The following is a 24,917-nucleotide window of genomic DNA, read 5'->3' as shown; positions in this document are numbered from 1 at the left end:
GTGCCTTCTGCTGGGCACTTTTGCCCCCATAGATCCCTCAAAAAATATTAAAAATAAAATTTTCTGCCTACACTGGTATAAAGACAGACATAGGACCATTATATTAAAACATCTTCTTCAACTTAAATTTTTTTAAAGATTTCCTCCTGACTTTAAAAGGTGTTAACACCTTTTTATAGGTGTCTAAAGTATGGTGGACATAAGAACTACACTGGCTGTGCCTCATGGATGTCAGCCCTGGGTCCAGCTATCACCTCTGTATTCCAGACCAGAGGGCAAGAAAGCGGTAAAGGGCTTGCCTCCCCAGTGAGATGCAATGTACTTTCCTGGAAGATCCTACCGGACCAGTCAGAGCTTAGTTACCTGACATCCAGAGTGACAAAGGGGTCTGGGAAATGAGGTCTTTATCATAAGCGTGAGCCAGGGAGCTAGTAGAATCTGCTGAAACTGCCTGTCCAAGCAGATGAATATTGCTGGTAACTGAATGAATGTGACTCGGAGCCAAGAGCAAAAACGTAATCTCTAAGAGATAGTATTTGGGATTTCTTTCAAGGCAGCCCATACCAAAAAATATGAAACAAACAAAAATGCCCTTGCCTGTTTCCTTACGTCTCAAATTCCTGAACAGGAACTTCATTTGAGCACATTATCTCCCGCCATCCTTGTCGCCCACCCTCCATGCCTCCGTTAGGTGACCTATAGACCCCTTCCCCTGATTCTGGGGGGAGTTCTTCATAAGGGATTCTTCATAAGGCTCAGTTAAAACACGTTCTCCTGGAGGAGCTCTTCCTAAGAGTTCCCTGCAGGTGCAGGGCCCACCCAGGCCCCATGTCCGCAGGGCCCACCCAGGCCCCATGTCCGCAGGGCCCGCTCTCTTTGTGCCTCACCAAGTAGTTCCCAAGTAACCTCTAGTAAACCGTTTGCTTTCTGACACCTTCTCACCATTCACAAAGACTTGCTGAATGAATGAATGTCATTGGATTTTGATTAATTGTGTGTTTGTCTCTGATCTTCAGCCACGGATGGGGCTTCCCTGGTGGCTCAGTGGTAAGTAATCTGCCTACTGATGCAGGTGATGCGGTTTGATCCGGAAGATCCCCTGGAGGAGGAAATGGCAACAGGCTCTGGTATTCTTGCCTGGAGAATTCCATGGACAGAGGAGCCTGGTGGGCTATAGGCCATGGGGTCACAAAGAGCTGGATATCACGGTACACACACACACACACACACACACACACACACACACACACACACACACCAGCCACAGACTCTGAGAACAGTCTGGTTCTCAGATACATCCATATCCAATTCACAGCCTCTCAGAGAGTTTGGCACAGAGTAGGCACTCCGGGAAAGGCTGCTGAATGGAAAGGTAAAATTCTGGTGGCTTAGTAATTGATCATTTTCCTGCTGAAATGTATGAAGGGCTGAAATGCCATGGTTGCTTTTCAGGGGTCAAGGTCTTGCTCCAGGAAGAACAGCCTCACCCTGGGGAGCAGCCGAGCCCTGGAAGCCAGATGCATGCTCACTACCTGATCCTGTACGTAACGTCACCCATTTGTACCACTTCTGGCAATTCAAGGCTCTTTGGGATAAAAGTAAAATAGGAAAATAACTAAGGAAGGGTTTTAAAGTACCCAAGGGCAAATTATCACTTTTCTCAAAATATATATTTATAAATTTTTTCTGAATCGGCTTTAGAGGAGACTCTACTCTCCCTATACAGAGGACAGAGACAAGGGTAAATAAATGCCAACTTCAACAAAATGGATTTACAAACAAGATAAATTAAGCACCTCAGAAGGTGCCCAGCACACACAGCAAAGTGCTTGGATGAATAAATGGTAATTAACCAATCCATAAAGTGATTTGTCACTTTTGCAAAATAACTCACAATTAGATTTTTTCATCAGGCCACTTTAGCATAATTCAAGTGATTTAACTTATAAAAATCCAATTTGCACTGACTTTTCAAGAGAAGACCTAGTTCCTAAGAGCCAGTTATGACTTCAGGTGTATCTATTAGTTGAAATTTATCTAACTCAGAGCCCTAGTTACCCTCTAATGCCAGGATAAAGGACTGGCAGATGGTGGTTCTGGCTGGTTCCAAAGCCCAGGTGATGGGTAGGGATGCAGAAAGGTTTACCTGTGCCTGGAACAGAGGCAGCAACAAGTAACAGGGAAGATGCGTATTGAAACCAAGAGGCTGAAAATCAGAAACAGGAAGTATAGGAAACAGAGGGTTCCACGCTATCTACAGGGTTCACAGTATGTCACATGGTAGTGAAGTCATAAGGAAAGAGCTCATTAAGCTAAACATGCTCAAGAAATGCACACGCAAAATATCCTTCTTAGTAGTAGGCATGAAAAATTCGCGCCACTGTTGACAACACCTCTGGGACCAATAAAGCCTTTATTCTCTTGAATGGAGGAAGAGGTCCCCTTCTTTGGGCTTAGACCCCCGTCTCCTCCTTGAGAATTGCTGGCACGTGTGGAAAGCTCTCAGATTCCTCAGCTAATGTCAAAGGGCAGATTCTACTCCCAGAAGTACAACTGCATGTGCTTTATCTGTCAAGCTCTTACTTCTGGGGATGGCGGAAATTTTCACTGAAAATTGTCGATTCAAATAAACTCAGCCACTTGCAGTTGACAGAAGTCTCTTTTGGGTAAATAACTTGAAGTCACCCTCCTCTTCTCCCCATCAGTCCCTGCAGCCTCTCATCTTCCCCCCCACCCCAGAGGCTTGAACGTGGTCCCCGCATCAGGTCTCGGCTCCCCAGTCCCCGGGCCTTTCTTCTGCTCACACCTTCCTTCTCCTTGTCCTGCTGGCAGCCACCTGCGCTGGTGATGCTGACCCACAGCGCCTGCTGACCCTCCTGGTCCCTGGGTGGTCTGCTCTGGAACCTTCTCCAACCTCTCTCTCTCCCTTTCCTGACCTCAGGCTCCTCCCACCCACCCACTGGGCTTCTCAGAACCATTTCACTCTCCTCTGGAGAGGAGGATGTTTAGAACCTCCGAATGCATCCCTTGCATTGACTGAAGATGGCAGAACCTCGTCAGGCTACCTTGGGAATTATTAGCTTCATGTCTGAATTAGAAGCGTTGTGGTTCCAGGGCTATTCTGAATATGAAAGTGCTAGTCACTCAGTCATGTCCAACTCTTTGCCACCCCATGGACCGTAGCCCGCCAGGCTCCTCCGTCCATGGGATTCTCCAGACAAGAACACTAGGGTGGGTTGCCATTTCCTCCTCCAGGGGATCTATGGGAACCAGGGATCAAACCCAGGTCTCCTACACTGAACGCAGGCTCTTCACCGTCTGAGCCAGGTTCACAAAAAAAATTTGCCTTCTCAGCCCTGTCCTGGAAAGGAAGGTGCAATCATTGCTCTGGAGTCCCTGCAAAGTATTAGGCCTCTGCTCTCCCCAGGGGTTTAGTGGGTGAGGAATGAAAGGCAGAGAATTTCTTGGGCTCAGGGGTCTTCTTCCTGCCAATGCAGCCACATCAGCCCATTTTAGGATCCATCTTTCTTTTGAGGGAGGCAGCATGAGTGTGATGTCATCTAATTTTCCTTTTTCCTTCAAAGCATTTAGTGCATTTCCTATGCTTAGTGTCCTAAAGCTTAGCTCCTGATATTCAAATCCCATCTGCTTTAGTCTGCCAAAAATATTTCATTATATTCTCAGTGAAGTCTAGTTCTTATAAATCAAAGTCAGTTTGGCTTACGGGCTGTTATTTCTGTTATTTGTCTCAAAAATCCACCCAGAAATTAAATTTTCCATGTTGTCTAAGCTGTAGCTTCTTCTTTTTGAGATCAGGTGAATTGGTGCCTCATGAAACAGGGGAAAGATGAAAAGTAAAAAGAAGGAAAAGTGAAGAACTAACATCAAATCAATGTTACCAGTTAAATATGGAAGTTCAGGAGAAAGTTAGCTATGATCCAGCTAATGTACTCATTCAGATTATTGGTGCATATGTTTTTAGCAAGTTGGAAAGAAGAGATGATAAATATAATTGGCTTGTCAATAATAATTATGGAGATTGTTTGTTAATTTATAAATTCATTACATCCTAAGACGCTTTGCTAAACCCATGACACCTCCCACAGTGTTGTTGGCTTTTGAGCCCTTTAAAGGCAAAGATCATGCCTCATATTTTTTCAATATGTCTCATAGCAACGCTCACTGGGAGCTCAAGCAATGCTCAGCACTGTCTGCTCTGGCCAGAGCTGATGAATAGAACCTTGTTCATGGATCCCTATCAACATGGTGGTGGTGGTTTAGTCACTAAGTCGTGTCCAACCTTTGTGACCCCATGGACTGTAACCTGTCAGGCTCCTCTGTTCATGGGATTTCCCAGGCAAGAATACGGAGAATCAGGCAAAATAAATCAGAGGAGATCAGCTGAGAGGAGGTGGTGTTAGAGGAGGGGAAATGTTATTATTCAATCGTCAATGAGAGGCTTGTATCTCAAGTATCCCTACGGGCAACCGAAGCAGTGTGCTAAGCCATTTCCACAGGAAGGAGGTAAGGCCTCTGTATTAGGTAAGGTGACCATGTAGTTTATTGTTCAAAGTGGGAAACAGTTTAAACTAAAAGAGAGCACTATAAATGATTATCTTACCTTACACATGCCGGGATGTGTGGTCACCCTGGTACCAGGAGATTTTATACACAATAGAATCAGAGAACACTAAAGAGGCGACGTTCCTAGGAAATCAGGTAGTTCAATACTAAGAAAATCCATTCCCCAGAAAAGAGGTGTTACTTCTGAGAAGCTAATTTCATTTATACTGATAAACCCTGAAAAAAAAATGTATTTTGCAGCCAAATAAATTTGGTGCATATGCTTAGAGATTCATCATGCATATTGAACATTAAAGGGAAATTCTTCCACCAGCAAACTTTGTTTAAAATAGCGTTCCCCCAAATATCTGTATACTGATCTCTTCTACCTTTTTTTGTTTTGTTTTATAATGTGCTTGTTGTCACATTATAAACAGAACCATGTATCTACTTCCAATTGAACAGGGGAGAAAGAAACCTAAAGAGATTAAGTACTGTGTCCGAAGTCATATAGTTTGGCAGGACTGCAATAGTGGTGGAATAGTAATGGTGGCAGCAGTAGTAGGGACGATCATAACAGCAACAAGCAAAGCAGTAGCAGTAAAAGTAGTCGTGGGAGCAGAAATAGGAGTAGGAGTAACATGAACAGTAGTAGTAATGGTGGTAATAATAGTAGAGGTAGTATTCACAGTAATAATCCACAGTGGCAGGAGTAATGGTAGTAATGGAAGTAGCAGTAAGTATAGCAGTAGCATCAACAGTGGTAGCAACAGTATGGGTAGTAACATCAACACCAGCAGCAATTTGCAGTGGTACTAAGAGTAGGGGTAGTAGTAACAGCTGCAGAAGAAGTAACATTAGTAAGAGCAGCAGAAGTAGTAGCAGTAACAGCAATAGTCACGGCTACTGTTTTCTGAGTACTCTCTACTAGGCACATTGTAACATTTCAAACCAGTGTTGTTTACCAGTCTCCCTAACCAGCTGGCAAACTCAGTGAGAGAAATTTTCATCATTTTATCTGCAGTTCTTAACCCCAGTGCCTGGCATAAAGAAGGCATTTCATAAATATTTATAGGATGAGTCTCTGCGACCCCATGAATCGCAGCACGCCAGGCCTCCCTGTTCATCACCATCTCCCGGAGTCCGGACCCAGACTCACGTCCATCGAGTCCGTGATGCCATCCAGCCATCTCATCCTCGGTCGTCCCCTTCTCCTCCTGCCCCCAACCCCTCCCAGCATCAGAGTCTTTTCCAATGAATCAACTCTTCCCATGAGGTGGCCAAAGTGCTGGAGCTTCAGCTTTAGCATCATTCCTTCCAAAGAAATCCCAGGGCTGATCTCCTTCAGAATGGACTGGTTGGATCTCCTTGCAGTCCAAGGGACTCTCAAGAGTCTTCTCCAACACCACAGTTCAAAAGCATCAATTCTTTGGCGCTCAGCCTTCTTCACAGTCCAACTCTCACATCCATACATGACCACAGGAAAAGTAAATAGGATGAGTAAATGCTTATAAACAGTCTATTTCAAGACCAGGAAAGAACTGGTCTAAAGCACCAGAGTATTCCTTTACTATTTTCATGAATCAACAGATTTTTTTTTCTGGTGTTTTTATTTTTCTCCTTTATTTCCTTAAAGGTAGAAACACAGAGAAGTTACGTGCCCTGCAGCTCCAGAAAAGTTCTTGGTTTCAGGAAGCAGAATCAAGAGTACATTCCTCATGCAAACAAGCAAAAGTGCATCACAGTGGTTCTGCAAACCACCCTGATCTTGAGCACCATTTGCAGAACTTAAACCTGAGCAGAGCTCTGTATTCAGCAGGGTCATGCACCTTATATAAGGTACCCCCTGCAAAGATGTTCTTCTACCAGTAATGCAAAGGAAAAGATTCAACAGCAAGTATAGGTAGACAGGAAGGAAGAAACCTGGTCTACAAAACGGAGGGAATTATCTGTAATAAAGGAAAATTAAGGATTTTAATGAGCCTGCTGGGACCACTTGATAATCACTGTTTAATAAGAGGAAAAATAAACAAAGAGGGGAAAGATAGGTGTTATTGAATCAGAAAACGTCCTCGGTTAATTCCTTATATTCAGTCTTAGGGCATCTTTTGTGGTACTCTTTTTCCCTTCTCTATTTTATTCCAGGATGGCTAGTTTCTATTTTTAGTCTAAAGGGGAAGTTGAGAAGACATATGAACATATGGCTGTCTTGAAATATGTGAAGAGAGGGACTTGACACATGACACAGGGAGCCACAGTTGATACAAACACAGATCAGAATTTTCTCACAATTAGAGCTGATCAATAATATGGAGCCGTTTTCCTCAGAAAATATATGATGGAGCTTATATTGTGATTGTGGAAGCATCTGAACAGAGCTGGCGTCACCGTGTGTCAGGGGAACTTTTCATTTGCACAAGTTGGTATCCAAGAGATCTTTAACTTCTGGGACTGCACCCTCAGCTCTTCATGGGATGGGACATGAGAAATGTTCATCTTCCTGCTCTTCTAGCCTAATGCAAGGCACGTGGTGAATGCTGACAACCAGGGATGAGTTTCAGGGAGGTACGGGCTCCAATGGAATCATTGGGGCAGACATTTCTAACTGATTCCCAAGGGTTGTCTGGCTCCTTCCCATTTGTTCAAGGTGAGAGGTGAGCATCCAGTGGACATCACCCTTTCTCACCTCATCTGAGTCTGGCCTGTGGGAGGAATGAACCCAAAGGGGTAGAAATAGACTTCATCTGCTATCCTGTAAAATTTCCAGTCATGAGTTTCCTGAGCCCTCAAGAACAGCTGAGGACTGGGGCACGTCTAATTTAGACCTACGCTGAATCCCTTATCATTGTCTACCTCCCCTTAACTTGCAAAGAGAACTCTTACAAGCCATTAAGAGAAAGACAGACGACCAAACAGATAAACAGGCAAAAAGATTTCCCAGAATAGGACTATGATTTGGTCCATAAATATTTAAATGTCCTTAGACCCTCAGTCAGCTTCTCTGATGGCTCAGCAGGTGAAGAATCCACTGGCAATGTGGGAGGCACCGGAGACGTGGGTTTGGTCTCTGAATTGGGAAGATCCCCTGGAGAAGAGCATAGCAACCCAGTCCAGTATTCTTTCCTGGGAAATCCTATGAACAAAGGAGCCTAGCAGGCCACAGTCCAAAGCGTCTCAAAGAGTTGGACATGACTGAGCAACTGAGCACACACACAGCTCCTTAGTCATCAAAGAAATACGGATTAGAAGTACAAGTTACTCTTATAATCACCCTAAAGACTGACAATAGAAAAAGTTTATAAGAATGAACAACAACTAGGACTGATGTTATTGGTGTGTTTATTTGTACAGTCACTTTGGGAATCTGTTTAACAGTGTCTACACTTAGCTTATGACCCAGGGATTATACTGCTAGGTATACATAGAAGGCATTATTTTTTACACCCAAAAATGGTATACAGGAATCATCAGAGGAGTCTTATTTATGATGGACAAAAGTTAGAATACAACCCAAATGTCCATCAACAACAGAAGGAATGGTCAAGTTTGATATTTCCTCAAAATGAAGTGCTAAACTGCAATGAAATAAACTACCCCTACACGCAACAGCATTGATGGATCTCCTAGTGCTAAATAAAGGAACACAAACAAAAAATAGTATATCCTGCATGATTCTTTATATAAAGTTCAATAACAGGCAAAGCTAAGCTGTGGCTTTAGAATTCAGAAAAGCAAGTACCTTTGGAGTGGTGACAAAGATGGGAAATGCACAGGGGAGCTTCAGTGAGGCTGGTAGTATTTTACTTCTTGACTCAGGCTGTGGTTAAACAGATGTAGTCCCTTTGTAAAAAATTCATTGAGCTATACAGTTATTATCTGTGCACTCCTCTGTGGGCCGTGCATCAATAAACATTTGTTAAAATATATTATTAGAATGAAAAATCTTATAACCTTTCACTTCTTCAGGCTATTTTTACTTGCTCAGTACTCAAAAATTCTAAAATTAAGACTGACTTAATGTGTATTCATTCTAGGAAAGGAGAGGAAATGAAGTCATGGACTGGAAGAAACCGGCGCGTTGCAGAACTGCAGTGAAGCCTGGTGTTAGAGCCAGAGTGGGATTCCAATCGGAGCCACGAAACACTGATGGAGCCCTGACCCACAGGACACTAGTGCTTGGCTTAATGCTTAGACGGGAGGAAGCTTGTCTCATTTACATCTTTCCTTCTCCAAGGTGTTTCCTCTTGGACACAGATATCAGGGTTTATTGCCATTTCACATTTGCTACAGACCTGTCACCTGTTGTGCTTGGGACACGAAAGCATGGCCTAAGGACAAAGCTGCTATCAAAACTCAGTATATTGCTTTGTGAATCAAAGCAAAATGATAAAAATTTAGTTTTAAAATTTCTCCATTCTCCATTTTATAGTCGTTTCTTTCAGTCACGACTTGTTACACACCCAGGTAATGTTCCATTCAGCCCAGTCTGTATGGGATGCAGTCTACTTGTCGGTTCTAGGGTCAAAAGTTGAAACTGTTTTCCTTTGAGTTCTAATTCAGAAACAAAACTGAGAGTAGCTTCTGTGTTTAAAACAAACAAACAAACAAAACAAAACAAAAACTGAAGGATCTGAGAAACACCGACCTGACCCGCGAAATGGGAACAACGAGTGCTATTCTGACAGTAAGCTCCAGCCCCTTTCCACATGCATATGTGTGTATATTTGCATTCAGATATCTATGTGCCTATCTGTCTGTCTATCATCTATCAGAGAAGGAGGAGGAGACTGGCCGGCCACAGCCCATGAGGTCACAAGAGTCAGACACAACCGCGCATGCGCACACACACAAATACTCTATTACCGATCCATCTATCGCGGTTGCTGTATAAATGTCAAATCCCCACTCACCAGAGACTTGATGAAACCTGTACTGTGGGGGCCTCAGGGAAATTTCTGACCCAGTCAGGCCTGAATTTTCCATTTCTTCTCTGATTAGCCTGTCTCCTGCCGCCTGGACCACACCACCTTCACCAGCTCGCATGGCTTTCTCTTTGTATGCAGAGAATCCCCAGACTTCCTGGCTCTCTCTTCAACTCTGAACGTCCATCCTACCCCCACTCACCAGTGCTGAAATTTCTACTGTTCTATAAGGTATAATTCAGTTCAGTTCAGTTCAGTCGCTCAGTCATGCCCGACTCTTTGCGACCCCATGAACTGCAGCACACCAGGCCTCCCTGTCCATCACCAAGTCCCGGAGTTCACTCAAACTTACGTCCATCAAGTTGGTGATGCCATCCAGCCATCTCATCCTCTTTTGTCCCCTTCTCCTCCTGCCCCCAATCCCTCCCAGCTTCAGAGTCTTTTCCAATGAGTCAACTCTTCGCATGAGGTGGCCAAAGTACTGGAGTTCCAGCTTTAGCATCATTCCTTCCAAAGAACACCCAGGGCCGATCTCCTTTAGAATGGACTGGTTGGATCTCCTTGCAGTCCAAGGGACTCTCAACAGTCTTCTCCAACACTACAGTTCAAAAGCATCAATTCTTTGGCGCTCAGCTTTCTTCACAGTCCAACGCTCACATCCATACATGACCACTGGAAAAACCATAAGCCTTGAGTAGACGGACCTTTGTTGGCAAAGTAATGTCTCTGCTTTTGAATATGCTATCTAGGTTGGTCATAACTTTCCTTCCAAGGAGTAAGCATCTTTTAATTTCATGGCTGCATTCACCATCTGCAGTGATTTTGGAGCCCCCGAAAAATAAAGTCTGACACTGTTTCCACTGTTTCCCCATAAAGTATAATAGGGCTTCTTAATTGAATACTCCTTATCAAGAGTTCCATAACTCTTGATAGAAGTTATGGAAGAAGAAGCCATAATTTTATGTGTCCTGTTTCAAGCAGTTACCTATTCCTATGTTTCCCTATTTTATTCTCCCATTTCCCCCCAGAATTAAGCTCCCTGAGAGTTTGCTATGTGACTATTGGCCACTTTCATTTTGACCAGACCTCAGGGCACATGCTGCTCCAGTGGTAAAAGCTATTCTTAAGCAAATGGATAAGACCTTGTCTTTTTTGTTCTCCAGTTTTGTTCACATTCACAGCATAAGGTGTTTCTTCTCATTTTTTTTTCCCTGGGTTTTGAGTTCCTTGAGAATGGTTTCCCCAATCTGACTCATCGTAAATATTCATCCAAGCACAGGTTACATAAGCTTTCTATAAATATCTCTTTGATAAATTTTTAAAAATCATTGCATACATAAACATTTTAAATATTTTTATGTTTTCCATCTTTAAAAAATACTTGAAAGTCATTTTGTACCCCAGCTCCTTTCCACAATGACACCTTGGACCTTTATTAGTTCGGTGTAGAAAACAGCCCACATCTTTAAGATTGACCATTGACCAATAGGGCCAATACAAATTTTGGAACTGCATAGAATCATGAAAATTTAACGAAGGGGAAGTAATAGTGGAGTTGTATAGTCAGACTCCTGCAGGAAATGATTAGAAAAAGTAGACAAAAGAGTTATTTAAAAGACTAAAGGATTAAGAATGACCAAATACAGGCATAGATTGGAACAGAGTCTATCCTGGAAAGATGGAAAGAACAAGTGAGGTGTGTGAGTTGGCAGCTTTTTGACTGAGGGCACACCCCAAGCATGCATTCTGTGCAGTAGAAAACCACAGCCTTCCCGGCTGCAGTGACAGAGAACACAGAAGACAGCGGGCGGAGCAGCTACAGAGGAGGGAGCTCTAGAGGGAGAGATGAGAAGGCAGTGAGCCCCGGCTTCTGAACCGTGCATGCACAGAAAGACACCAAGCAAACACGGCTCACATTATACAGCCAAAATTGCAGCTTCTGCCCACCCCAGGGGAGACAGAGTTTGGGGAGTGACTCCAGACAAGGTAACTACTGTGAGAACAAAAATCAACGCTCTTCAGAGGAATACAACGGAATCCATACTCTCTATGACATAGTATCATGTCCTAAGTTCACTTTGAAAAAATTAAAGTGAGAGAAAAATTGACTAAAACCGAACGCAAAAGCAGTCAAAAAATCACCCCTGGATGACCCAGATGTTCCAATTAGCAGGCAAGATTTTAAAACAATTACTATAAATACATTCAGAGACACACAACAAAGCAATTTTATAATGAATTAACAGATGAGTAATCTTAGGAGGGAAATGCAAACTGTAAAAAAAAAAAAAGTTTCGAGTTCCTCAAAAATACCTGCAAACAGATGTTTATAACAACTTTATTCGCAATTGCTGAAACTTGGAAGTAACCAAGATGCCTTTCAGGAGGTGATGGATAAATTTTGGCACATCCAGCCAACGCAATATTACTTAGTATTAAAAAGAGATGAGCTGTCAAGCCATGAAGAGACGAGGAGGAGAAGATTGCATATTACTAAGAGAAAGCCAGGGCTTCCCTGGTGCCTCGGTGCTAAGGAATCCACCTGCTAATCAGGAGACGTGGGTTTGACGGTCAGAAAGTTCCCCTGGAGCAGGAAATGGCAACCCATACCAGTATTCCTGCCCAGAGGACCCCATAGACTGAGGATCCTGGCAAAGAGTGGCAAAGAGTCAGACATGACTTAGCAATTGAGCAACAGGAGAAAGTCCATCTGATTTCAACTATAAAATTTCAACTATAAGACATTCTGGAAGAGACAAAACTAGGGTCAGGGAAAAGATTAGTAGTTACCAGGGGCTGGAAGAGAGGGAGAGGAGGAGGGTTGGAGCACAGAGGCTGTCAGGGCAGCAATACCATGTCGTATGATTCTGCAGTGATGGATGCACGGCATCGAACACTTTTGCAAACTCACCGAGGGTACAGCACCAAGAGTGACCCACCAGGTGAGCTGTGGACTTTGAGTAGTTACGATCTGTCAGTTGTAACAAATGTCCCACTCTCGTGGAGTACTCTAATAATGGGGAGGCTATGCATGTGTGAGGGTTTTGCCAGCAAAGTAACTAGTTTTATGTTAAATTTGGAGTTGATTTTGTCCTATTAATGTGAAGTCAAAATTATGTTTCATTGTTTTAAATAATTCATTTCCCTGCTGATCAAAAATTAATGGATCTATTTCCATAAGTGAGCAAAAAAATATGAAATATATACATACTCTTGCTTGTGTCATTTATTTTTGTTCACACACGGCTGTCTCTATTCAGACTTGCATTTTTCTGGACCAGTCCATCAGACTTTCCAAATGCTGCTATACTTCAGCTGTCTTGTAGAGGAAGTAGCATTTCCATGCTCCATTATGTAGTACTATTAACTTTTTTTAGCTCAACAACAGAATATTATGTTTTACTATGTTTTCTCCTGCCTAGAAAATAGCTATTTATTTCTTAATAAAATAGTGCTATGAAAAAATAAATAAATAAAATAAAATAGTGCTATGAAAAAATAAATAAAATAAAATAGTGCTATGTGTTTTCTCCATGATTACTTAAGACTCGGGTGAGATATAAGAACAATAAAATAAAAAATTAAAAACTCTAAGGATTTCACTACTGAATTAGATAAAATGACTACCTTCTCTAAATCCTCAACATCCTTTTTATATAACATATGATTCTATATATTTCAGGAGAAGATCCATCATGCATATTGTCATAATGTAAAGAAAAATAGTCAACATATATTGGAATGAAATTTCCTAAACTATGAAAAGCAGATTAGAAGTATTTATAGACAGAAAAAAGAGTGCTCTGAAATCAAATAAAAATATTAGCAATATTCAATTTAACTCAATAAGCATTTATTGAGAGCCTACAATGTCACAGGGTTATGCTGTTTTAGTCATTAAAGGAAATTTTACAACTACTATGTGTTTCAATACAACATGAGTTTATATACATGTCTTTTGAAAAGCGATGCAAATAGACTAATGAAAACACTGGCAAAATTCAAAAGAATATCTCAAGAAGAAAATAGGCAATTGCCTAGTAATATTAGACAAATTAAAGACATGAAACTTCACTCCTTCAAATATAAGCCATCAGCTGCAAATTTGATTCACAAAGCTCTTCACCCATCAAAAGGAGCGGGCAGGAGAATTGGCTTTGATGAATGAGCTGTTAAAACTTTTTGCCATTTTTCTAAAAAAATTTTTCATTTTATTCCTAAGTTTCAGGGTCATACCCTTTGTGATTCATATAATTAAACAACAACAACAATAAATCTTAAGAAGAAAGTGAGGAAACAAAGTTGTAGGCCTGTTGAGAAAGAATAAATCACCATCCACAGCAGAACAATTACATGGGTTAAACATGAGTCTGATCTCTTGGCAGTCTGTTGGGTTAAGCAAAGAAGGCTATGCAGAGTAGGCGTGTACGTGGCCTAAAGGCCACGTGGAGATTGCCTTATACATGATGAGCGTCTCTGGAGGAGATGCGTCACTTTCATCCATGAAAGAGTCCCTCAGGTGGGTGTCCTGCCCAGAAAACATTGTTACAACACTATGAACAAGATACTCCAACCATTAACAAATCCCGGCATGTCCTTGAGCACTGGAGTCCGGAGGGCCATTTTTGTTTTTACTGGCCTTTAGATAGCTTGCTCTGAGGTCGTTCTGTGGTGGTGAGGTCGTGTCTGACCCTTGCGACCTCATGGACTGCAGCCCGCCAGGCTCCTCTGTCCGTGGGGTTTTCCAGGCCAGAGTACTGGAGTGGGCTGCCGTTTCCTTCTCCAAGGAAAGTAACAGCAAAATGAGCACGTAGGAGGAAGAGTCAACACAGACTCAGGGCATCAGAGATTTCTGAAGGGAAGGTAGTCTAAGATGAAGAGGCAGAAATGAGCAGGAATTACATGCACCAGCGGAGGAAAGACTATTTCAGGCAAAGAGAACTGCACACACAATATCCTGAAAATGGGTGAAATGTGCCCTATTTAAGATGAAAAAGAAGGATGCGCTGTGCCCAGAGCTCTGATCAGGCAGACAGAAGAATGAACAGGTGCGGGGCGTGCAGGCAGAGGAAGTGCTGTCAGACACCTGCTGGCAAGGGGGCCACAGACAGCTGGATTGCCCTCCTCAGGGTGCTTCCCCGGGGGCTCAGACGGTAAAGCGTCTGCCTGCAATGCAGAAGACCCGGGTTCCATCCCTGGGTCAGGAAGATCTCCTGGAGAAGGAAATGGCCACCCGCTCCAGGACTCCTGCCGGGAGAATCCCATGGATGTAGGAGCCTGGTAGGCCACAGTCCACGGGGCCACAAAGAGGCAGACATGACTGAGCGACTCCACTTTTCCTCAGGCCAGTGCCCCAACCAGATCTGTGTTTTGAAAAGACCACTGGGATGCAACCCTGAGTACGTCATGAAGCAGGCGAGACTGGACGCAGAATAGCAGTCGCAGGGTCATTAAAAGTAGGAAACTGTCCATGATCTCACTTGAGGCACGGGGCTGGCAGGAAGCGGGGAGAACCGCAGTGGAGATGGAGACTGATGGAGGCGCTTACAAGTTGGAAGCCCAGGCTTGGCGCAGGAGGATGGGCAAAGACAAGGACACCAGAGGCCACGGCGCAGACAGAGGGCAAAAACGAGGCCCATCTGCTGGCTGCAGGTTTGCAGGGAAGGGAGAGAGCTGAGCACAGGCTTGCTTGAACACGAAGCCTGCGTGGGACTGTAGGACAGAGCCATCTAGCCTCAGTAGGAGCTGGAAGTCAGGAGACATCATCCTTCTGGGAGAAGCAAATTCAAGAGCAGGTGGTGTCAGCCACGGCAGGAGGAAGCAGAGAGGGCATCCCAGGAGGAGCCTTGAACCGGAGGACTGAGAATCCATCAGAGAAAGCAGCGGAAAGCCAGTGTCCAACAAGTAAGGACATTTTGTCAAGGGTCCCCCCAAGGGAGAAGCTTTTAAGAAAGCGGGAGGACACGTAGCATCAGTTCCTGTACACACACCCCAGGCGCTTTGCAGGCCTGCCAGTGTCACCTGAAAAACGTTGCTTCAAATGTCGAACAACAAACGGCCAAGAACAAACCCAGCCCCCCAATCTTTCAGTTATGGAAAGTTCTAGAAGTCATTGCCAATCTTTGCTTTTTTCTGTGCCCTCAAGGTGGTCACAGGAATTTGCTAAGTCCCTGAAGGTTTCTAGCACGTTGTTTGGCTCATTTCTCATGCTGGCCTGAGAATAACACCACCACCAATCCCAAGACCAGAGGGGCTCATGCGCCGTGACTTTTTCTCACTGACCCCCTGCTGGACCGTGGGGAGCACTGCTTTCTTCTCTAGCTCTCTAGTCAGCAGGAAACATGGGTGCCATCTCTCCGTGAGCGTCACTAGACTCCCCAGGCTGGCCCAGCCCACCTCCCCATCAGCCCTGAGGATCACATGGACAAGCCAGTGCCTTCAGGGAACTTGGGATGTTCCTCCTTTACTGCGCACACATCTACCAAGACTTGCAGGGAGGAGGCTCGGATTTTAGACCAGAGGTGAGTTGAAATCCTGGCCCTCTCTTTAAGCATGGCCCAGGGTGAGCTATGACTGTTTGAAATGTTAATTTCCTTACTTATTAAGTGAAGGTGAAAATGTCCATCGCCCAGAGTTACGACAAGAACTGAGTGCTGTCGTGAACTCAGGGCTTCCCACGTTGTTAGCACATAACAAGCATGGAAAAAGTACCAATTTCCCGCGACCCTGGTTCTTAAAAACAAACACATGATCCTCGAAAGCAGAGATAGCTTCTTCCCAGTACTGTCAATCTCATATTCTTGTTCCAAAGATCAAACTCATGCGTTAATACAAAATGGGTTGAGTTGGGCATGACCAGAGTCCAGGGTTGAGAAAGGATAGGAGCAGGCATCTTGCTGTTAAGAAAAAGGTTAGAGTGCTGATGGCTCAAACCAAGCACAAAGCACAAGGGTTGAGAATTGCATAAATGGAAGCAGAATTCTAGCAGAGAGCCGTGATGAGTGTCCAAAGAATAGCACGCAGAGCGGGGTGGTCACACACGGGCAGGCAGACAGGTGATGAGACTGAAACGATGTCTGGGGAAAAAGAGAGCAATTTGTAAAGGGGAAGAGAAGAGGGTGCTGGGGACTTCCTGAGTGTAATCAAGCTACTCAGGATCTCCAAAATCTGAATTACGGAGGTCACGCTGACATCCGTATTGAACATTTACAGAGGTCACAGGCTGGTAAGGTAAGGACCCTACCCCTCAGAAGCTAACAGATAGAGTTGGATAAATAAGCTACACTCACAAAAATAACAGAATAGTATATAAAGGTCACAGGTAGGGTACAGTGAATTGAGGGAGCATCAGGGAATGAGTTTTGCTGTGAGTTTTGCCCTGGTGCAGACCATCTGTGAGAGCTGGCTTCTTCACCAGTTACTTAACCTCTCTCGGCCTCAAGTGTCCTAAGGCTGAGTAAGGATGTTCCAACACATTAACAGGAGTATAGAGAAAGTGGTCAGTAAGTGGCGGCTTCTCTCGTCGTCAGCCATGCACAGTGGCTTTGGGTAATTCGCTTCATTCCTGCATGTCCGTTCTCTCATCTCTAAAGCTGGAAGCGTGGACAAAATGCTAAAGCCTCATCAGTCCTAAAAATCTGTGAATGATACAAATGAAAAGAAATCTAATTCAGAGCAGGAGGTGTTCCCACAGCGGGCAGGGAGGGATGGTCTTCCAACATAGACTTCCTGGCAGAAAAATTCCTGGTGACATGATGTTTGCGCATAAGCAATCGCCTCTTTGGGAGGAGGTGAGAGATACCCAGAAAGAGAGCTGAGAGAGATCGGGCTGGGAAGGGAGACGGCGGTTACGCAAGAAACACTGCAAAAGACACGTGACAAACAGAACTCGCCCCATAGAAAGTAGGGAGCCACTGAGGATTTGAGACGGGGAACAGTGGGTTGACTGGGCTTCCCTGGTGGCTCACTGGTAAAGACTCTGCCTGCAGTGCGGGAGACCGGGGTTCAATCCCTGGGTCGGGAATGTACAATTCCCCAGCATGGACAATTTCCACCTTTACAAGGCTATATTATTGTCAGCTCAGCCTAGGCTTCCCAGGTGGTGCTGTGGTAAAGAACCCGCCTGCCAGCATGGAACGCTTAAGGAAAGATCCCCTGGAGGAGGGGATGGCAACCCACTCTAGCACTCTTGCCTAGAGAGTCGCAGGAGCATAGGTGCCTGCCAGGCTGCAGTGCTTAGGGCCACACAGAGCCGGACGTGACTGGCGTGACGGGGCAGCTGCCGTGGGTTGACCTGACACTTCAGGATGGTGCTGGCTGTGGTTTGCAGACAAGATTGGTCAGAGATGCAGATTCTAAAGAAAATGAATCCGCAGGCGATTGCAATCCTTCAGACCCAAAATAATAGAGCTCTGAACTAAGGCAGGGGCAAGGGATGCAGGGAAGGCAGGAGACAGCACTGAAGCCTGAGCAGGACTGAGCAGGGCCCCCTCCAGCGGACATGAGCCCCCAGCCCCAGTGTCTTCATCCGTGGGGTTTTCAGCCCCTTGTTTGGACAAAATTGCCCACGCTTAGGTTTTGCTAATGGATGACAACCAACAATCGGTATGCCTTTGCTCCCATTCTATTCTCATCTTAAAATAAACCATGATCCGCTAGTCACAGCTGCACTTGCACAAAGAAGCACTAGTCTTTGACTTGCAAGGGAAACAGATGAGAAGGGAGAAAACAAACAAAATTGCAAGATCTGAGATTTCATCTGGCGTGAGAATGGTTTTCTAAAACTGTTCCTTACCCTAAACTGCTTCCTGTCTCATTTGAAAGCCTCCCCAGTGGGCTGTGACCCCTCTCACATGGGTGATGGGAAGGCCCCCCCAGTCACAGGCAGCCACTCCTTTCCCAGACCTCCCATCCTCGTGGCAAGAGCAAACACTGGTGCCCTTCGAATCACTGCTAAACATACATCGAGGGGAAAAGGGGGCATCATTTGTGGAAAAGTCGAAGACTTCGATGCTTGAAGGTCACTGGCTTCACGGAGGAAGTCACAGACACTACTTTTCAAAGATCAACTGGAAAAATAGAAGATTCTCCTCTTGGCCTTCTCTGGCTCTAGAATAATCGGATGCTGCAAACATCAATAAATGCTTGGGACAGCTTTCAAGGGAGAATGTAAACCTTAATGTTATCTGATATTTGGGTTGTATGAACTCGAGTGAACTGCAGAAAGTCTGATCCCAGGCAAGGCATTAGAGCGGCAGATCTAACACGGTACCACATACTTCGGTCCATCAGCTGTGAGCTTGCTACAACAGCAGAGAGATGCATTGCAATTTGGATTTTTTTTTTTTTAATTCCTAAAATGTAAGAGAGAGGCAGACGGGAAAGCAGTCAGGTTGGGGTGGCTGAAAAAAAACTGGCTAGAAACTTGGGCAGCGATTCCATCCTGGAGATGAGCTGTCACGTGGGGCTGCAGAGGGTACCTCGCAGGTGCAGACGGAGGGCAAAGCTGGCCTTCAGAGATGGTGCTCCCGGTAAACAGCTCTCCCTGCCCCCTGGCGCCTCCTGCCTCCAGCCTGACTGTTGTTGGTGCCGGGAACCCAGGCTTCTGTGATCGAAAGGAAATTAACAGACAGTAACCCAAAGGCCAATGAATACCTCCACTTTTCTTTCAGGACAGTTCTCACTTCTGTGAAGCTTTCCTAGCAAGGTTCTCAATCACTGATTCTCCTTCCTCTGAACATTCCCATAACTTGAGTCTTGGAATTTCCTACGAATTGCTTTTCAGCATCTCATTTTCTTAGTTAACTTTTCCTAAAAGACACCTAGCGAACTCAGCCCAGCACCTCTCATGTTTGAATTCACTCCCAAACAATTGGTCATCTGGCCCCCAGACAGGAGAGATGAGACCCCCCTACCCCCACAATGACAGACGGCTCATTGCCTGTGGGATAAGTCCATTCCACCTGAAGACAGAGAGGACCCCTGGGAAACTAGAAGCTTTGGAACATGCCCACCTATTCATGGAGGAGATATAAATTTCGGTATTTCTGAAGGACAGATAGGCAAAACATACAGAAGTCTTTCACAATGTTCATACCCTTTGACTCAGAAATTCCACTTTTAAGAATTTATCCTAAAATGTTAACATGAGTGGTCCCAGTCAAAGGCACCACTCCCAACTCCACACTCACTGAAATGGGTCACAGGCCTTCCCTGCTGGCTCAGCTGGTAAAGAATCTGCCTGCAATGTGGGAGACCTGGGTTCGACCCCTGGGTTGGGAAGATCCCCTGGAACAGGGAAAGGACCCTATAGTTCATGGGGTCTCAAAGAGTTGGACACGACTGAGTGACTTTCACCTTTTTCAGGAGAGATATGTGCATTTGAACCCCAGAAAGTCAGCAAATGCTACAGTTGGAGCCTTTTCCCCACAAGCTTCAGAAAGCATTTTCAGCATACCACTGAGTGAGCCCAAATGCGTGTGTGCCTGCTCAGTCACCTCAGTCGTGTCCAACTCTTTGAGACCCCATGGACTGCAGCCCACCAGACTCCTCTGTCCATGGGATTCTCCAGGCAAGAATCCTGGAGTGGGGTGCCCTTCCCTCCTCCAGGGGATCTTCCTGACTCAGGCATGGATCTCACATCTCCTGCGCTTCCTGCATTGGCAGGCGGATTCTTTACCATTGGGGAAGCCCCACCCAAATGTTTAGCTAAAGGATATTCATTATAGAATGTTGTCGATTAAACAGAGGACAAACTAAATGTCCATACAGGTGATAATTAAATGAATTATAGCATGTCCATATTGTGGAATAGTATGCAACCCTCAAACTTAGATTAAAAATGTGGAAATACATGTATACCTTTAATAAAAAAATAAAAGCAGGTTATAAGGCAGGGGCCATGATAAAACCCCACTTTTGCTGCAAGGGATGGAGCAAGAGAAAATATCAGTGAGACTTTTAACTAGATGGTGGGATTTTTTTGGTTTGTTAGTTAATCAGCATGTGCTAAGACTTCTGCAATAAACATTCAACTCTTTTATAGCATTATAGCATTAAGGATCAATTTTTAAAGACACACACATATATTCCTCATCAGAGCCCATACTTAACTGCAGAGTTTCTTGTCTGACACATTCTTTTCCATAGTTTTTGTGAGGGAAAACTGCTGAAGGGTTGGCTGAGGCAGGGAGGCCCAGGATAAAGTAGAAGCTGTTTCAGGGCAGCCGACAGGAGGCTTCTCCTCATGAGCATCCCCACTGACGTGTGACACTCGTCTACACAGGACTTACACAGAATCAAGGGAACAATCGACAAGGCACAAGATCAATAGTCTCATCAAAGTCACCCTATTTCTTGATTTTTCCCATTTAAAAAGCAGGTAGGTCACTTACGCCAGTATCACAACCAAGTTGCAAGCCTGTCCCTTCTCCCCTTTGGTCTAAGCCTTTCCTTTCTTTCTGGGCGCTGCCTCTGCACCCCCGTCAGAGACATTTGGGTGCCGGCACTCTCCCTGGTAAACAGCAAGGACCTCATAGATCCCTCTGGTGACGGGGGCTGGCTTCACTAGAAGAGGTCCTCCCAGCTCCCATTGGAAAAGACCTGCCCCCGGAGGCTGCTTGTCTGATGGATGGGAACCATCTCCTGAACGCTAAGGAAAGGCATCTTGTTCCAGAGCCTCCCTTGCCTGTGGTCTCACAAAGGAAACTCCAGGCACGTTTCTGTGAGAGGCTCCTCCTTAAGGAGAGGCCCTTAAAGCAAGGTGGCCAGCTGCCTTGACACCCTGTCTGGCCCTGGGTGGGACCATGGGCCTCACACAGCTTGGCCTCTCTCTGCGCCTTGGCCACCGTGCTAGACAGAAAGGGCTGATAAAGTCTTCCACTTCCTTCCAGAACTATCTGCTCCAACCTGACCTCAGATAATTGTGAGACGCATGTAGAGTGCCTGGAGAAGCTCAGAGGGGCTCCTGTCCCAATAGTGAGCGCTTCTCATAGAATCTGCCAGGAGAGGGGCCCTGGCATGCAGATTTCAGTTTCCCAGGTGATGCTAAGGTGCATCCAGAAAGCTTCACACCCTCTCATGCGTGTGTTGCTGGAGGGAGATGAGCCCACCACTTCCGCTACAGTTCTTTTCCCCGGAGACCAGAAATCAGAGCGATAACAGTTACTCTGGCCCCACGGTGTTGGGTATTAGCCATGCCTCACGGGATGTCCTGAATTATTCAGAGAGCATCTTCGGGCTGTTGAGGGATTTCCAAACCCCTCCTCCTACCACCACCAACAATCTTTTTCTTTCTAAAGAGACTGGTGAAAGTGTCTGTAAATGCTTCAAAGGGGGCAAAGTCTACAGCCAACAAATGATGCCATGACGGAACTCAAAAGGTCCTGGGAAGAGGCAAAACCACGGACTTGAAGGGGAACTTCTCATGAGGTGAAATCTTAGAGGCATGTGGTGAAATCTTCTGATGTGAACTCGTCAAAAGATTAAAGTGTTCAATCTCCCCCTGGCAGGGTGAGATGAGCTGCCAGGGACCCAGAGAAAAGGTGAAAAAAAAAAAATGTTCTTTGTGATAGAGAAGCTGTTTGATAAATTACCAGATATAACGGGTCTAATTCTTCCATCCTTAGATCAGAAAAATTAAAACTCTAATGCCATTAATGGAACAGCGGCCAAGAGAAGTAATGTAAAAATACAGAGGGAAAGAGACACAGAATGGAGAGAGAATATTCACATGAACTATCCTTCCTCTTAAAGCTTTGTGAGACCGATTTTCGTCTTGTGGAGGTGGGTGAGAGGTTAAAGAGATAGCAAACACATACTTAGACTAAAAAGCTTTCCATTAACACTGTTCATAAATTTTAATGCTTCAAATGAGGACAAATTAAGGTTATCAGGAAAAAAAAAGTGGTAACTGTCATTATTTCTGGTCTAAGTTTTTGGCTAAGAAAAGGAGCAATGTCTATGCACCAAGGCTGCCTTCTTTGCTTTCTACATTTGACTTCGGGGGAAACAAGCAAGCGTGATTATAATTACTTCAAGCAATTCCAAGACACTGTTGCCCTGACACATTACACACAATCCCTGTTTTTCCTCCAGGACTCCACTACAGATTTAAATGCATGTGTTCAGTCTAAATCTGTGGTCTGTCCTGCCTCCCCAGCCAAGAAATAATCCACAGAGAGCACAGCCAGATATTACAGTGCGTTCTCTGAGTCACTCCAGGTCATACCATCAAGCTTCTTCCAAGGAGTGAAGGGTAGGGAAATATTAAGGGTCACAAGGGTCAGGGAGACTGTGGACCAGAGCTTCACATTCTGTTCTCGGCCCAAATTCTTCCCCCAGTCTAAACAGGAATGGCTATGCCTCCTACGGTGGAAATGTATGGAAATATTGGAAGGGCGTCCATGAATTTTGATCCACTAACACGCATGATGCTAATATTTTTGCAATTCCTCCACTGACTGAGGAACTTAGATGCTTAAAACTCTTGCTAAAAGTTTAGATGCCTATGTTTGGAAAGCCCCCTATCTTTTTCTTCTTGCTTTGTGATATTACACATCCATTCATGGATTATGTGGCCAAGAGCATAGACTTTGGGGTAAGACAGAGCAGCTGGCTCCAATCTCTACTGTTTACTTATTGTATGATCTCAGGTAAGTTAGTTAACCTTGTGAAATGTCAGTTTTCTCATCTATAAAATGGGAATCATAATAAAAAGGTTTCATGATATCAGAAACTCAGTGCTATCTGTTTCTTCTTATAGTTCATGTGCCTTATAAAAAAAATGCTACAGCTACTCATGGAGTGAATGGATAAATTCTGATAAAAATTAATTTAGGGAAAGGTAACCATTTCCTTAGCACACTTCTGATCCATAGTAGTTACTCAGTTAACACTGATTATCACAGTTATTATAAAAGTAAGTCAATGAGAGTCTAAAAGTATCTTTAGTCTTGATATTATAGGCATTTTAGTTTCCTGGAAAAGGAGCTGTTTTCATCCAGGGAGCAGATGCAGCAACCTTGCCCCAGTCACTTCCCTGGTGTCTCAGGCAGTAAAAAATCCGCCTGCAATGTGGGAGACCTGGATTCGATCCCTTGGATGGGAAGATCCCCTGGAGGAGGGCATGGCAACCCACTCCAGCATTCTGGCCTGGAGAAGCCCATGGACAGAGGAGCCTGGCGGGCTACAGTCCATGGGGTCGCAAAGAGCCAGGCACGACTGAGCGACTAGGCTACCCTGACCACCTGCTTCCTGGAATCAATACCACGTGGTGAGGTGGAGCCGCGGGTGAAATGAGATAATGTCTGCGTTAGCTCACAACCTCAGTGAGCACTGGGGTTATTTTCACCCACTCTCGTCATCATCGTTGTCTGAAGCTTGAGTGCAGAGGGTGCATAGAGACCCCTGGGCTTAATTTTATTCCTTTCCTCAGATGAGGCAACTTGTCCAGAATTGTCTAGAACTTCACAACCAGGGCCTGACACTCGCTGTCTGGCTTCTGACTCCTCTCTTTTAACTCAGGTAGGTGTGACTTGTATACTGTGTGTGGGTAAGTACATCCCAAGGGTGGCTGTGGGGCAGAGTAAAGACCACAGGGTCATGGGATGTCAAAGGAAAAGGAATATTAAAAGTCGTTAATCCAAAACGTTCCGTATCCAGGGGTGATACTCGGGGGGCTGAGATGATTCAGTCCGTGGGGTTGCAGAAGGGGCAGACACGACTCAGCAACCAAACAGCAACAACCACCTAATAATCTTTCGTCATTTCATCTCAGCACCCAGACAGCGTGCGGCCAACCTGGACTGATTAGGTTCATCCTAGCTTTGGAAGAGGGAAAAGGCAATGGCACCCCACTCCAGTACTCTTGCCTGGAAAATCCCATGGGCAGAGGAGCCTGGTAGGCTGCAGTCCATGGGGTCGCTAAGAGTCGGGCACGACTGAGCGACTTCACTTCCACTTTTCACTTTCATGCATTGGAGAAGGAAATGGCAACCCACTCTGGTGTTCTTGCCTGGAGAATCCCGGGGATGGGGGATCCTGGTGGGCTGCCGTCTGTGGGGTCGCACAGAGTTGGACACGACTGAAGCGACTTAGCAGCAGCAGCAGAAGCAGCTTTGGAAGAGGGTTGTCCTCAAGAAATAGAAACTCAAGACAAATAAAAACTTAAGGAGGAATGAAGATAGCATTTACCACCTACAACATTTTTTAAAAGACGTATTGCCATAAAGCCAAGGCCATGTTTTGAACACTAGGGTCACCATCCACTATGGATTACCTGCACTGGTGAAAGCAAAAGTGAAGTCACTCAGTCGTGTCCGACTCTTTGCAACCCCAAGGGCTATAGCCTACCAGGTTCGTCCGTCCATGGGATTCTCCAGGCAAGAGTACTGGAGTGGGGCCATTTCCTTCTCCAGGAGATCTCCTTGACCC

This window comes from Ovis canadensis, chromosome 8 (assembly GCF_042477335.2).
Source record: "Ovis canadensis isolate MfBH-ARS-UI-01 breed Bighorn chromosome 8, ARS-UI_OviCan_v2, whole genome shotgun sequence".
Classification (NCBI taxonomy): Eukaryota; Metazoa; Chordata; class Mammalia; order Artiodactyla; family Bovidae; genus Ovis; species Ovis canadensis.
This window is presented reverse-complemented; position numbering follows the sequence as displayed.